Genomic DNA, 12,788 nt, shown 5'->3' with positions numbered 1-12,788 from the left:
TTCTGCAGGATACAGGAAATTATTTTTCCTGTCTTGCCTAGTGAGGAACCGTCGCTTTATGGAGTGTTTTGATCTTGTATTTAGACACCAAATCTCAGTCTGACCTCAGAAAACCACAATGATTTGTGCCATCAGTTCTATCCACACCTTACAGTATTAATTTATTTAAAGAAGGGCTAAACATAACTTTCTACCATTCCTTTATGAAGCACTTAAGAAGCCAACCATATACTGGACCACATATTCAAGCTGGTGTGAAATTTTCTTTGGTGTAAGTTTTGTTTTTTTAATCGTATGGCATAGCAGTTCGGTGTTCATGCTGCTTTTTCTTGCTGGGAAATCCTTGTGAGGTCCAGCAGCCAGATGCATAGACTATTTAGCTGTGACAAGTCATGTTTCCCGGGGTGCACCATGAGGAGGCTAGTCTACATTGCACCTAGTTGGGCTGAGAGAGAGGGACTGGCCCAAGGGCACCCAGCCGGCTTTCATGTTAAGGCGGGACTAGAACTCACAGAATCCTGGTTTCTAGCCCAGAACCTTAACCACTAGACCAAACTGGCTCTCTTTGTGGTGAGATCTAGCCAGCCCATAGTTTATTGATAAAAAAATGTGAATTCTTTCTTAGGTAATTTCTTTGTCTGTTCATTGCTTAATGATTGCCATATTGTAGTGGCCTGCAGGTATGAATCTGCTGTCATAGATTAAATATCTAACACAGCTTTGACAATGCACAAAATACCTCAAAGCACTACCATTTCCACTGGAAGCCATTCAATCTTCAGTCATTTCATAAGCATCCATAAAGTGATGGACAGGTTATCGATGTATTTGACCCTTTTGTGATCATCAATGAGTACCTGGTCATCACACCTCCTTTGGTTGGTTTCCTCTTCTGTTTCTTTGTTTTATCTTGTCTATTCACTCAAAAAATGGCTTCCCGCATGCAGTAACACTCGTTGAGACATCTCCCAAACATCTCCTCAATCTTTTGCCAGATGATCACCCAGAGAGGGTGGTTGGAGTTGGCCTCCTGTTCCCATCAGAATCCATTTTACATACTGCCAGACCAGACCGAGAAAAATCTGTATTTTTTCCCTCTCACTTCTCGTTCAGTTTCAAAATTCTCTGAAATTCTTTCAAAGGTGAAGAGAATTTTGGAGAACCCTCCTCAATGACACATCTGATCCGTGCACTTAGTTAGTTACAGAGGAATCACTGAAACATGAGCAAATTACTCGTCTTTTATTGGAGAACCTTTCTCAAGGCATCTCCAGCCTCTCTGGTTTTCCCCCATTCCATTAAATGTTTTTGTAAATTGCTTTTTGTAATGAGTGCTATTTAACTTGCATTAAATTGTAATGTAAACCTCTTTGGGATTTTTTCAGAAAAATGCAAAGTGGTCTACAAACGTTATGAATAAATACAATTCCAAGAGATAACTTCAGGAGGGGCCCAGCCTTTTTGTTTTCCCAGGAGCAATGCTGCTGTTGTAACAAAAAGGTATGGTGTCCTGCCTTTGAGAAAGTGGAAAATTTCCCCTTCCTCTGCAGAACTTCCAAGAAGCCGTCTGCTCAGTTTCTCTGTCCGCAAGCAGAACCTTAAAAAGCAACTTGTGCCCCACTCTGATCTTACTGTTTCTGGAATGGAAGTGCTATTCACTTCCTCCTGATTTGTCACTGTGGGTCGGCCTTTGGTATTTAGGTGGCAGGCTGCAGAATCTCCCAACAAAGAGGATTTTTTCGCGTGTGTGCTTGTACTGTAAGAATTTTGTTGGTATCAGAACAAGTGACACTTGGACAAATCCTATCTTCTCTTCCTTCTGCCATTGTATTTTTATCTTTCATTCCCTGGTTTTTCGGGCTCCCACCAAAGAAGAAATCCACTCAGGAACAGTCTGTTTTCTTTAAACAGCACCAGAACCAGTTTACAACATCTCTGGACATCTGCTAAGGATTTGACAGGGACCAGCAGTGGCATTTTGCTAAAATATTTATTTTTGTAATTTGGAGAAAAAAAATTCTTCTGGGCTTTCATCTACAGTTTTCTTTCAATTTGGTGAAAGTGATTTTGCTTTCAGGGTTTTTTTTTTCAAAGGAGGACTTTCAGTGAAATTTTCCCTGTTGGTAGAGTGGGGTGCTTTTGCACTTGGTCACAAAGTAATCCAAGAAGTACGAACGGATATCCTATCTTTCATTATACCAGTGTCTCTTCAGTGACTTGCAGTCTCTTTGGATTCCTGTGTTTCAATTAAATTCCCAGCTGAGGGAATTAATTCCACTGGGGCAGCCATATTGAGAACTCAGGCTGCAGAGGGATGCAAAGGTGAGTTGCAGAAAACAGCAACTCCACAATAGCATCATCACCTCCAACAACAATCTTCTTTAAGACCCCACTGAGTAAATTGGAAAAAAAAAAACACACTTAAACAGTCTGAAAATAGGGTTGGAAAAAAGGATGCTTGTTACATAGGTGAAGAAACTTTTCCAGAATTGTAAAACAGTTTTGTGCACTATTATTTCTGATTACAGGTCATTTTTGTTTCCCACAAGGCCTCCAACATTGCGTTGCTCCAAAACTTGATGGAAAATGAAAAGGGCTGTTCCTAGAGCGTTGTTGTTTTTTTCCCCTGTATGGATTGAAATGCTCCTGTTGCTGCTGCTAAGAAAGAATCTGCTGACCCTGGAGGGAGGGGCTATTAGACAGGAATGTGGTTGAGGTCCCTCAAACCAGGAACACCCTGTTCTTACCTCCATGTTTTGTCACATAGACTAAATCTTTCCCAAATCAGTGAGAAAAGGCACAGCAAGACAAGGACAATCAATTTATAATGACTTCTGAAGTCATCTAGTTTTACCAACCCATCTTTTGCTCTGTTGCACAAAGTTTAGTACGAAAAATGTTCTGTGCAGGGGCTGAAATCTCGGGGGAGGAGGAGGAGCCACCCGATTTCAGTGAAGATTCAAAACAGGAGAGAGAAAAAGTGACCTCTTGCTGATTACTTCCCAACTTTCCACTCATCTTGCCAAACTGAGGCTTAGATTGCAGAATGCACAAAATCAGTTGGCAACCTTTTTCTCCAGACTGTTGGATTGCACTTCTTCAAACTGCAGGGTGGGGGACGAATGTTTGAATACTTGTATTTTTTTTTAAACAAATGATCTTTTAATGGCTATATTATTGAGGGACTGCATTGGGTAGAATGGTGGTACAGGGGTGGTGGAATTATATATGTGGGTGGGGCCATCCCCCCCCCCACTTTTGCAGGAGGTGAATGATATTTTTTCTTTGTATTTTTTAAATTTAACACTTAAGCCCACAAGCTACATTTTTGGCACAAATGGTGGGAAACTAACATTCCTTTGTGTAGTTAAAGGGGAAACCTGGTATCAAGAAAATGGGGCATTTGGTCCTGTGGCTAGAGATGTGTCACTTGTTTTAAGAAGTAGCATGTTAATAATAAAAGCATGCTGAACTTTTTCCCTTGGTGAGAGGTTTTTTCCATATGCAAGGAAGAGTTTTGTTTTTATTTCCATTTGGAGGTGGAACAAAACTGTTATGCTTTTTATTTGCATATGAAAAAGAACCCGTGCTTCGGATGAGGAAGCATCCGAATTCAATATTTAACATTTCCAGTTAAAAAGACCAGTGAGCAGGAAATAGGGGGGAAAAAACTCTTTCTCAGCCTGTTAGCAAGAACAGACAAAAGTGTGTTATTTTAACACATATCTTACTGGAATAATTGGTCTCTAGATTAAAACCTCCCACCACAGACCTCTTAATGACCTTTACAATAATGATTTATATAGTCTTAAAACAGCAGAAAGTCTATAGATCATTTTAGTTCTGCTCTGTTCCAATTAACAATCTGAATTGCAAAGTGCTTGCCCAGAACCCCATCACCAATATTCAAAATGACGAATAAAATTATCTGGCTAACCTGTGGGACAATCAGTGTTGCTATTTTGAAACTGTTAACAGGGAACATGGTTTTTATTCTCTGCTTGAAACGGTATTCAGCATTGCCATCTCTGCTTTCCATTTCTCTTATGCAGGACAAACCCAACATGGCCACAGGCCCCTTTGGTCCTACTCTTATTTAAAACAAAGACTTTTCTAATGTACTGTACTGTAACAAAGATTTGTCTCACTGCTTGTGAATGATTGTAATGGTTGCCTATTCTAGAACACCATCAGACTCATGAGCAGGATCACAAAGATATCTGATTTATTAAAGAATAGTGTGCAGGATCACAGAGAAAGCTGAGAATGATAAAAGCGCGCCAAACGCAAACTAAAAACCCTCGGGGCAAACGAGATCCCTCCCCCCTTAGAATCTTCCCAAGCTCACAATCCCAGGTGCTCCTAACGGCTTCTGATGGTCTGCGGGAAAAGGCCTTGAACAGATAACATAACCCAAACACATTCCACTGTAATGAACACAGATACAGAGCTTGGCACAAGGTCTCACAGCAGCTCCCTCCCAACAATAACGCACGTCAGCGCCATGGCATGTGAAACGTTACGATGTATACTGTGCATTGAAACAGTGAACATGACAATGATTGTACCGTCTCCTCAGCTGTTTTGACATGGAGCTTATGTAAAAAAATGATGGATCTATGCAATGTAATGCTTCCTTAACTCTGCAAAGCAGTTGTTTTTAGATATATGGGGGGGGGGGGAATCAAATTGCTTATGGATTTTATTTGCCTATCATCGGATATTAACCATCACAGAAGTAAGTAATTAGAATTCTAAAGTCCCTCCCTCCCAGCACAACCACAACCAAAACTAATTATTGAAATTATGCAAAAGCAATAAAATCAATTATACTCCATGGTGTATTTACAGTCACAGTAAAAATAACACTTATGCAGCTGTGCAGTCTGAAACCTGTATGCCTGATACTGCTGCAGTCTAACTTTGCTAGTAAGATTTACAACAAAACAGCCCTATCATCTAACTTTACTAAATGTCGTTCTCTACATTGGCTCACAACTGCTTCTATCAGTCATTCTGCTTTATCAGATATATTTTCAAATCTTTATATATCTGGAGCTGGAAAAGGTTGGGAAAGAATCTAATTTATATTATAGCTCCCCCATTTTTTTCTAATGTTCTGTTGAACACCAGAAGTGTTTATTAGATTTATGTCCCTTCTTAAGTTCACAGTCTTCATTAATTGGATCTCCATCACAGCAACACAGTTGTAAGGATAAATTGGGCTTAAAAAGAGTTACTGGCCCGGAGACCAAGAATGCACATGGATCCTTGTCTCACCAGTCCTAATCCAACACTTATCACCATGTCACTGTGGCCATCCATATTGCATTAAAAATAGAAAGAGCTATTGTCCCCTGATGTTTGTCCAATTATACTAAGAGTGATCAAGAACCACAGTTGCATTAATGGAAACAGAAGGTTTTATAAACCAAGCATTCATTATTCAAAACACTTTGGATTACTTCTTATAGGGTATACAAGTAGTCCTCACTTAACAACCACAATTGGGGCTGGAATTTTGGTTGCTAAGCAAAGTGATCATTAAGCGAAACCAACCTGATTTTATGACCTTTTTTGCAGCACTCTTTAAGTGAATCGCCACAGACATTAAATGAACCAAGTGGTTGTTAAGCAAATCACGTGGTTCCCCATTGATTTTGCTTGCCAGAAGCCAGCCAAGAAGGTCAAAAATGGCGATCACGTGGCCACGGGATGCTGTGACAGTCATAAATACGAACTGGTTGCCAAGTGCCCAAATCGTGAGCATGTGACCGCAAGGATGCTGCAATGGCTGTAAGTGTGAGGACCAGTCATAAGTCATTTATTTCAGAACCATCGTAAGTCCAAACCATCACTAAACGAATGGTTGTTAAGTGAGGACTACCTGTAGATAAGGAAATAAATGAAATGAAAACACACAAGAAATTACACTTATTAGGACTGCACATTCAGGTTATTGCCAGCATGATAAGATTCTCTTACATTCTAACTGATGTGGAGAAGAAGAAAACGTTTTAAACATTTAAATGCACACACAGTTGTGTCAGTAAATCACTGACAACCTGGGGTAAAGGTAAATGGCTAATTTTGATGTGATGGTTCCCATCTTCACGATCAGCAGGTTTCCGACAAAGATCCGGATGCCAAGGTGTCTGCGTTCTGAGGATGGAGAGAATGTGAACATTTAAGAGGTTTTAAGAATGGAAAACATGCGTAAAGACTGATCTTCCACATCAGTCTGAATTGGTAATAAACTCTCTTCCGAGCAAGCATTACTGCCACCTGAACATTATTCACCATAGCTGTATTCCCACAACAAACTAGACCTTGAAATAACCCATTTTCTGAGTCTGCACAACACATTGAACCCTAACTCAAGCCAAGGAGCTGGGTTCACCCAACGTGCTACAAAAAAACTAAACAAGGTTAGCCCTTAACCCTATCAATCTTAGCCTGTTCTGCAGATGCAGCTGGATAACCGTTGTGTGAGCACTGTCTTTTGTGTTAAACACAGAAGTGGGCAATATGGAGCCTTAGAATCTAATTTCAGAAGACCTCTAGAAGACATCCGTTCAGATTCCTGGCAAATGCTTATCTCTTCCAAGTCTTTGGCCTGGCGGAGGTAAAAGAGGGTAGAGTGCCAGAAACAGAATGAGAGAGATAACAAGAAGAGTATCAGAAAGAGGAGAAAAGGAAGTGTGCACCTACTGTTTACGTCCACCATATACTTTCCATATACTTTGGGTCAGCTCCTCATCCTCATCCCAAAGGCCAGTGTGGTGTAGTGGTGAAGATGCTGGACAAGGAGCAGGGAGACCCGGGTTCTAGTCCTCGCTGAGCCATAAAATCTCACTGGATGGCTTTGGGCCAGTCCTCCTCTCTCAGCCCAGGAGCCCACGTAGTGCAGGGATGGAAGTGTTGAACCAGTCCTGGGAGACCAATTTTCTGGTCCAACTTCTGGCATGGAAACCGCTCAGAGGGTGGCTTTGGGTGAGTCCCTCTCAGCCCAGCCTACATCACAGGCTTCTAGTTATGGGGAGAAACAGGAGGAGGGTGTGCTACATAGGCTGTCTTGAGCTTCTGAATGAAAGGTGAGGTATAAATCTAATGCAGGTAGTCTTTGATTTACGATCACAATAGGGACCAGAAAATTCGTCATTAAGTGGTGCGGTTGTTAAGCAAGGCATCACATGACAGCACCTGATTTTACAACATGTTTTGCAGCAGTCGTTAAGCAAATATTGCTTTTGCTTGTTGGGAGCTGGCAGGGAAGGTCGCAAAATGGCGATTGCGTGACCCCAGGTCGCTGCAATCATTGTAAATACATGCCAGTTGCCAAACTCCTGAATTCTGATCACTTGACTGTGGGGATGCTGCAACGTCATAAGTGCAAGGACTGGTCATAAGTCACTTTTTTCAGCACCATCATAATTTCAAATGGTCGCTAAACAAATGATCATAAGTCGAGGACTACCTGTAAATAAAATAAAGTGCAACTACAATGGGGAATAAAGGATGTCCATAGCTGTATTACCCTGAGCCTTCTAGATTGGTAGAAACGGCTTCCTGTGTCTACCACAGGTTTAAAAGAAATGGCATCTTAGGTACCTCTCCAGAAGCTTTCTCTCTCTTCCATTTTATAACACTGTCTTTGCAACATGCTTAAACCAAGCTCCTCAATTCCTCCAGCTGGCAGCAGGATCCACACAGTTTGTTCTACTTAGTTCATTCCATAGGTAAGTTTTGCAAGAGCAGAAAATGTGAATGATCTCTCAGCTATCTCCCCTTCCCCCAAAAACTCAGATAAGGGCCATAAGAACCTGTATCACTTGCTTATCGTGCTTAGCCAAGCTTGGCTGATCCCAGAAAGCTGAACAGGATCAAACCACCAGGAAATGCCTATCTGAAAAGTTGAAAAGTATCATGGAAGAAAGCAGTGACAAGTTACTTCCACAGTGTTGCCAATAAAACTACATGGATGTCTCCAAGAAGCTGCCAGGAGTAGGATAAGAGGAAGAGGAAGAGGAAGGGTTGGAACTGCTGGAGTTGAAGTAGAAGATTATTAAAATCTTTTCAGCTTTCCCAGTTTAACACATGGGAAATTCCAAATCAAAGCCAAAAGAGAAAGCCCCAGGGAATAAAGAGAGAACTTTTAAAAAATGTGCATGTCCACATCCCCATCAGGCCTATAACTCCTGGCTGCTGAAGGAGGAAAGGGAAATCATATCAAAGTAGCCGAATTTAGAAGCCCCGCTCTCGCCCACTCCTGCTTCAGAAAGAAAATTCTTTAGCAGTGATTTCATATTTCCACCAGATGGCAGTCAAGGTAATGTTTTCACAAAAGCATCCTCCATAAACCAGAATAATTTCTATGGATGTGCATAGCCCTAATATATTTTCCTTATTGGGAATAAAAGTCTGGACATACAAATCAAATTAGAGGAAAGAATTCGTATCGCTCATCAAGGTGCTAAGCTGTCAGTTCCTGCAGTAATTCATCAGCAAGTCACAACTTTGCCCCGCGGGACTGCACTGAATGTGTTTTTATTCCTTTCCTACACTTCCTGTTCCGTATTTTGAGTATTTATGGAATACAGGTAGTCCTCACTTTACAACCACAATTGGGACAGGAATTTCAGTTGCTAAGCAAAGGGGTCATTAAGTGAATCTGACCCAATTTTACGCCCTTTTTGCTGCGGTTGTTAAGCAAATCACTGCAGGCAATAAGCGAACCATGTGGTTGTTAAGTGAATCATGCAGTTCCCCATTGATTTTGCTTGCCAGAAGCCAGCTGGAAAGGTCAAAAATGGCAATCACATGACCATGGGATGCTGTGACGGTCATAAATGCAAACTGGTTGCCAAGTGCCCGAATCATGATCACGAGACTGCGGGGACGCTGTGATGGTTTTAAGTGTGAGGACCATCCGTAAGTCAGTTTCTCCAGCACTGTCGTAAATCTGAACTGTCACTAAATGAATGGTTCTTAAGTGAGGATTACCTGTACATCCTGTTCCATTTGACAGAGCTTCTCTCTTTTCCAGCATAACATTTTTACTGAATTTCCCAGCATCTAGGATAGATTCAAAATCAATTTTCCTGGACTTATACCTGTCTGCACATTTGGGCAAATGACATCTTTTAAATCATGTTTTTCCTCAGGTTTCCTTCTCTTAACACTAAAAGAGAAAAGTAAGAGTGGAAGTGTAAGAGCTCTGTCTATAATTTTACACAGCTGCCTCAAATAAAATTGTCTTACTTTAAAGCAGGGTTTCTCAGCCAGGGTTCCGTGGCACCCTCAGGTTCCACAAGAGGTCCCGAGGGGTTCCCTGGGAGATCACAATTTATTTAAAACGTTATTTCAAATTCGGAAAACTTCACATTAAAGAGGTAAGTTTCAATCTTTATTTTTAGTTTAAGAAAATTGTTAATGCATATAGACAGCCCAACCCATGAAATGAATATAATAATTTTGCAACTTCTGGCCTATTTTTGAGCCTGAATGTGCAGGGGTTCCCTGAGGCCTGGAAAATATTTCAAGGGTTCCTCCAGGATCAAAAAGTTGTGAAAGGCTGCTTTAAAGGGATGAGAGAGAGAGACAGAGAAAGAGAGAATTTGCATAATACTGTATATCCACACTTATACTGTATAATAGAATATTCCACATTTATTTATTTGGCAAATTTATATAGCTGCCCATCTCACAAAAAGTGACTCTGGGCAGCAAAGATTCCTTTCTACAGCCATCTGCAATTCACTGTGGCTTTTTTCTGCCTGAGGAAGCAAGAACAAAGGTCACAATAATTAGCCAAACAGGCTTCCAAACTTTGATCTGAATTTGCCAATGGTAAAATATAAAATTGGAAAACTGGATGGGGTAGAAGCGCTCAATCGTTTCATTTGCTTTCCCCTCCAGGCTGATGTTGTCTGGGCTGCATTGGACTAAGGATGGTAGAAAACGACTCCTGCAATTTCCCCCTAATTGTTCTCATTCCTGTGAGTCTTTAAGTATTTCTGTACTAGGCTAGGGCAGTGTTTCTTAACCTTGGCAACTTTAAGATGGGTGGACTTCAACTCCCAGTGGGAGTTGAAATCCACCCATCTTAAAGTTGCCAGGGTTGAGAAACACTGGGCTAGGGGAATGAACATCATCAGCACATGGGGAAGTGAAGTCAAACTCCACTCTGTTTCTCCTTCCATCTGCTGAAAGAGGTTTCATTTAGAAATTATTTCAAAGGAGAAAAGAATGTTGTTGTTGTTTTCTTGTGGGTAAAGTGTGCTGTCCTTGCATTCATTTAGTAATGGGGTAGCCAAAGGGGTTGTGGGTGAGCATCTTGTCTTTCACTGGGGCATCCCCAACCCCAACAGTTTGCAACTTCCTTGGCTTTCTTTTCCATTAAACCCCCAAGGGGACACAGCAGGTGAGAACTCCTTTTTCAGTAGCGATGCTGCTGTTTCTACAAGAGGAGGCAATGCCCTTGAGAAGTGACTGGAGATGTCTCCTTCCATAGAGAAATTCAGAGAAATTGGGCAGCTGACTTCTTGGCCATGAAATCTGGTGGTGAATTTCAAAAAACCTCTTGTACTTAGCAAGAATCATAGAATCACAGAATCATAGAATCACAGAATCATAGAATCACAGAATCATAGAATCACAGAATCACAGAATCATAGAATCATAGAATCACAGAATCACAGAATCATAGAATCACAGAATCATAGAATCACAGAATCACAGAATCACAGAATCACAGAATCACAGAATCACAGAATCATAGAATCATAGAATCACAGAATCACAGAATCATAGAATCACAGAATCACAGAATCACAGAATCATAGAATCACAGAATCACAGAATCACAGAATCACAGAATCACAGAATCACAGGGTTGGAAGGGATTTTGGAGGTCTTCTAGTCCAACCCCCTGCCCAAGGCAGGAATCCTCATGCCATCTCAGACAAATGGTTGTCCAATCTTTTCTTGAAAACCTCTTGTGATGGAGTACCCGCTACTCAGGGAGGCAAGCTGTTCCACTGCTTAATAGTTCTCACTGTCAGGACCTTCCTCCTTCTTTCCAGGTTGGATCTACCTCTGATGAGCTTCCACCCATGACTTCTTGTCCTACCCTCAGGTGCTATGGGGACATTGGTGTGCAAGTCATTGGACACCATCTCCTGTAATTTCTAGCCCAAAGTAGGTAATTATTGGAATTGTAATCCAACACACTTGGAAGCAGCATCTTCAGAAAGGCTGAGAAAATAGCTTTCTTTTTTTTAAGGCATGGCTAATAATAATATCACGGTTATATATAGCTAAGACTTTGGAACAATCATCCCTTTCTTGATGAGATGTCTTGGAAATGTCTGTCATAAGCGCATTCAGGAGAATGGTTATTAGGAGATAACTGTCTGTTATATGAGTTTTGAGGAGTGATAAAACACACACACACAAACACACACACACCCCTACACATTATAGAAAAGAAAACATGGAGTTTGGAAACATCTGACTGATTATGTCCCACTGAGTCAATGTTGGCTCTTAGCAGCCATATACATAAATCTTCCACACAACGATCTGTCCCCAGCCTGTCCCCTTCAGGACTTCCAAGGGTGCATCCATTGCTGCTGAAATCAAACCCATCCATCTTGCAGCTGGTTGTCCTCTTCTGTTTATTTGCACATTTCTCAGCATTAACAGCTTCTCAAGAGAGCTGAGTCTTTGCATCATATCTCCAAAATACCACAATCTGAGCCTGGCCACTTAAGCCTTGAGTGAGAATTCTCAAGTAATTTGTTCTGTGATCCATTTCTTTGTTTCCTTGGCTGTCCCTGGTATCCTCAGGAGTGTTCTCCAACATCAAAGTTCAAAAGCCTCAATATCCTTTCTCTTCTCCTTCTTCAAAGTCCTCCTTTCACTTCCATAGGGTGTCATAGGGAAAACCACTACCTGCACATTTTCTGATCTTTGTAGGTACAGTATAGACACATCCCAGCCTCTAAATATCTTCTCCAAGTCTTCATTGCTACTCTACCAAGTTCTAGTTGTAGCCTATTTCTTAACTGCTTGCTCCTTTATTGGGTGGGTGGGTGGGTGCGTGGGTCTTGTTTAAAAAGGAAGATACAAACTAATACAAACTAATAAAGAAAAGAAAAAGAAAGATATCAAAGAGAAAACTAAAAGTTCAAGAAAGGAGAAAAAGAAGAAGGAAAATAGAAAAGAAAGAAGTGGCTTCTGATCTTTACGGCAGTTATAAGTACAGTTATAAATTTACCTCTTACTCTATGGTTACAACAAAGGTGTCGTCTTTCTATAATCTATCCTGTCTCTTCATCAAAACCATAAATCCTGAGTTCATTTTTTTTTTACACAAAAAGTCCATAAGGAGTTTCCAGTCAGCAATGAACATAGTTATTGTCTTTTCTCTGATCAAAGAAGTCAATTTAGCCATCTCAGCAAGTTCCATCATCTCCACCAACTTCACTATCTTCATCATCTTCCTCCATTGTGGGAGGTACTGAATCTTTCCATCTTTGTACATACAATAATCTCGCTGGGGTTATCATATACAAAAACAAAGTTCCTTGACTTTTTTCCAACTGTTTGTCCATCAATCCCAAAAGAAAAACCTCTGGTCGCGATTTTATGTTAATCTTTAAAATCATCTGAATCAGTGTGTGCATTTGAATCCAGAATTTTCTAGCTTTTTTACATGTCCAGCAAACATAATGAAACATCCCTTCTCATTGTTCACATTTCCAACATAAATTTGAAGGGCCTTT

The 12,788-nt window shown here is 40.8% G+C and overlaps 1 long non-coding RNA gene across 1 annotated transcript; it reads left to right on the top strand.

Annotated features, from left to right (window-relative positions):
- Positions 1-5: 5 nt before the first annotated feature.
- LOC134492830 (uncharacterized) lies at positions 6-624 on the top strand. Its single transcript, XR_010067522.1, has 2 exons — positions 6-280; positions 576-624. It is a non-coding gene; the product is annotated as an uncharacterized LOC134492830 (long non-coding RNA).
- The last annotated feature ends 12,164 nt before the right edge of the window (positions 625-12,788 follow it).

This window comes from Candoia aspera, chromosome 3 (assembly GCF_035149785.1).
Source record: "Candoia aspera isolate rCanAsp1 chromosome 3, rCanAsp1.hap2, whole genome shotgun sequence".
In the NCBI taxonomy this organism is placed as follows: Eukaryota; Metazoa; Chordata; class Lepidosauria; order Squamata; family Boidae; genus Candoia; species Candoia aspera.
The sequence above is the reverse complement of the archived record's forward strand: the minus strand, read 5'-3'. Positions and strand labels throughout refer to the sequence as shown.